Source organism: Trichomycterus rosablanca, chromosome 7, assembly GCF_030014385.1.
Source record: "Trichomycterus rosablanca isolate fTriRos1 chromosome 7, fTriRos1.hap1, whole genome shotgun sequence".
NCBI lineage: Eukaryota > Metazoa > Chordata > Actinopteri > Siluriformes > Trichomycteridae > Trichomycterus > Trichomycterus rosablanca.
In genome coordinates this window covers 41,133,285-41,137,176 of record NC_085994.1, presented here as the reverse complement: position 1 = coordinate 41,137,176, position 3,892 = coordinate 41,133,285, and positions in this window count along the sequence as shown.

The following is a 3,892-nucleotide window of genomic DNA, read 5'->3' as shown; positions in this document are numbered from 1 at the left end:
ATAAGCAGTGTTATGATACACGAGGGACATGTGATGCGTTACATGTGATGCTTTCATAACGATGATGTTTCTCCATCATCAGACCTGGTGCCAATACTTCTAATAACATCTCATCATCACGAGGAACAACACTCCCCCATGTTTATTTTTAGGTTAAGTAAATATTTCCAAAAGTATCTGGACACCCGACAGCTTGTCGGACACCCCATTTCAAAAACAAATGCTATTTAAACAGAGTGACCTCGATGTGATCTTTTACATCGACTTCTCACAAGACTTTGGAGTGTGTCTGTGGGAATTTGTGCCCATACAAATTCATCAAAAGATGACAGCATTTGTATGTCTGGGCAGATGATGTTCCAGTTCATTCCAGAGTTGGAACAGAGCTCTTGAATGAGCTATAGAGCTCGCTCATTCCGGAACAGGACAGGGACTTCCCTAAACCATTGATGCAAAGTTGGAAGCTTATCTTTTATATAATCCTTTATATAATTACATAATACATTTTGCAGCTAGCTAATTAAAATGTGGCTTTGAAAATCAGCCAAATCAAGGAGCAGCGGATTCACAATCGGGAACTGGAAATGACTAAATAATAATGTACAGATTCATTAGATTTTTATGTATGATTATTATTTTTTTTAAGGTTGTGTTATATTGTCCGAATCAGCCTGCGTTGTGTGGTTCGGACAGGCCAGTGTGTGTCCACCTCTGTGCACATAAAGGACCTGATTTGGACCCCTGAGCTAATTTTGGGATGTTAGGTTGCATTTATGCGCTTAATTGGCACAACAATCTATTACGCTTGCTCACCACCCCTTAGATTGGTCTTAGATTGTCTGTGGATTGGCATCCTGTTCAGGGCATCCCTGCTCTGCACCCAGTGTTTCCTGGTGGAACTAAACCCACCACGACCCTGACCAGCATAAAACGCTTGATTAAAAGAAAATGAAATGAAAAAATGTGTTTATTATTCATGCCAAATGAGCCATAGCAAAAAAAGTAGACTTTAGTAGACTTTATTGACCTTAAATCAACCGACCTTAAAAGTGATTCTACTGACCCTAAAAGTGATTCAAACTATTTTGAAAGCAATTCAACCAACCCTAATGTGATTTAATCAACACTAAAAGTGATTCATCCAACCTCATAAGTGATTCAGCTGACCCGAAAGTGATTTACTGACCATAGCAAAAATGCAACCCAAAAGTTTGTGGAGTGAAGAGGAGCAAAAGGGAACCGCCACTCCGCCCGGCTTCCTAAAATTGGGTAACCATGTAGATGGAATATTGGCACCGGTCTGTGATGGATTCGTCATTTCACCGCGTGCTAAACGTCCACTCGTGAACCTCCGACTGCGAGGGCCATTTTGTACAGAACATTTTTATACACCTTCAGTAAACACAAGCTCAGACATCGTGTGCATTCTCATGGTGGGTGGTCAGGGGGGTATAGGGGGGTAGATCGTTTTGTTTTTCGGGGTTACCTGCTTGCTGAACCCACGATGTTTAGTGCTTGTCGGAATCTTTGCATCTTTTCTATCTGAATGTTGGTGTCCTTTCTGATCGTCCGGGTCGTAACGATGATGTTTGTAGTTAGTTAAAAATAGACAGACGTGAATTTATCGGAAACTAGATATTCTGTGTTTGACGGAGAAGAAAAACGTCGTACAGAGTCGTGTGTAAATGTGAAGTGTACCATGATGGTCGTACCGATGGTCTCATTTGTATTTCTGTACACACTTTGGTGATGATGTCATAACTTGGTTTTATAAACCACGCCTATTTTTAAATCCTGCACCGTGTGTCTGAGTTTTCATTACAGCACCACCATCCGAAGACTTTATGGCACTCATTCACTTCTATAAAACACATTTCCAAAAAACAGTTGGGACGCTTTGTAAAAACAATAAAAAGAAGAATCTGTCATGTAGCGATTCAGTCACCCCTAAAAGTGATTCAATCAACACTAAAAGCGATTCAGCTGACTCTATTTATTTACCTTAAAAGTGATTCGTCTGACTCTAAAGTGATTTAACGACCTTAAAAGTGATTCAACCAACACTAAAAGTGAGTCAATTGACCCTAAAAGTATTCAATCGACCCTAACAGCAATTCAACCGTGACTTAAAAGTGATTAAACTGACTCTAAACGCAATTCAGTCACCTCTAAAAGTGATTCAACCGACCCTAAAATCGATTCAGATGAACCTAAAGCGATTCAACCCAGTCTAAAAGCAACTCAAACGACACTAAAAGCAATTTAGTGACTTCTAAAGTTATTTAGCTGACTCATGAAGTCATGTATTTACCTTAAAAGTGATTCTTCTGACAGTTTGTAAAAATTAATTATTCACAAAAGCTTTCAGGCCCTTTGCTGTGACACTCCAAACTGTATTCAGGTGCGTCCTGGTTGCTTTAATGATCCTTGATTCTTGTCTAGAACTCACCTGGAGTCACCTACTGCAGTTTGAATTAGTTTGAGAGAAATTGGAGAGGCACATGTGGGTCTATAAGGGCCCCAAGTGACACCACATTGTCAGGATAAAAACAAACCACAAGGTCCCAGCATCTCCACCATCTCATTGTAACAAAGCATAGATCGAGGTACGGCTATATATATATATAGCGAAATTGTAGGCTTGGAATGTTCCTAGAACCACAGAGGACTCAATAACCTCGAAATGGAAGAAGCTTGGCACAACCTTAAACCTTCCAAGGGTTAAAAAGTCGACCGACTGAGCAAATTGGATATCCAGACAAGATAGACCTCAGAAAGGTAAGAAAGCTCCCAAAGAGTGAGAGTGGCAAAGACGGAAGCTACTCCTGAGTAAAAGGGATATAACAGCCAGCCTGGAGTTATTTAAATCTTAAGCACAGTCAAGAGTCACGAGTCAAGAGAGGTTTTATTGTCATTTCAGCTATATACAAAGACATATTGAAACGAAACAACGTTCCTCCAGGACCAGGGAGCAACATGGAACAAAAAGTGCAAGACAGTACAGTACAGTGCAGGTAGACAACAGTACAATAAATACAAGAATGCCTAAAATAAATAAAGGAAGACAAGTCTTCGTCCCATCTAGTAGGAGCACGCCAGGTTCCTGTCCCATCTTGTAGGAGCAGCACCGTTGGCCCTGCAGTCTCGATCCGCAGTCATCAACCTCGGGAGGGTAAACGGGTCACAGGTTTCTGTAGAAACTTTAGGTTCAGGATGAGTGAGACTCACATTCTGGTTGATTAGGTCTTACAGAATGTGTTTTTACTGACGTTCTCTTTATGGAACATCATGTTTTGATGAAACACTTGACAAATATGCAAAAACAGACATTTTCACACCAACGTGAAGATACAGATGAAAAATAAAAACACATCCTGAATTTCGAACACGATTGATTGAATAGGATGGTGTTTGGGACGCAGCAGCTCTGCCTCATGTTAAGCATGAAACAGCCAGCTTTCTATGTCCGTTCTCGATTTTTAAGTCCACTCTGAAGTGTTTTGGGGCAGGGATCACCTTTCCCGCGCCTGTGTGCCCACTGTGCCAGGCGTACCCACCCAGCACACAGCTCCCATTCATTCAGAACGCCGGGTCCGCCTTCGGGATGCGTGCGCATGCGCGGTGTGCTGTCCCGCGTTCCGAGAGGCCCACCTCCGAACGGCTGCGAGGGAGCGAGTGTGCGCATGCGCTGTTTCATTTTTTTTCGCTCGCTCAGCTGCGGCTGAATTTAAAGAGACAGGCGGATCGATGTTTAACAATATTTAGGAACAGGACGAGTCGCTTTTTCTGAATTATTCACTCATTTCTGGGGTTCTCTTCGGTTCAGTCGTGCTTTTATTAAGTCGGAGTATGGACGATAGAAAGACCGGCGTGTGTAGTAGTGTGGAGTGAT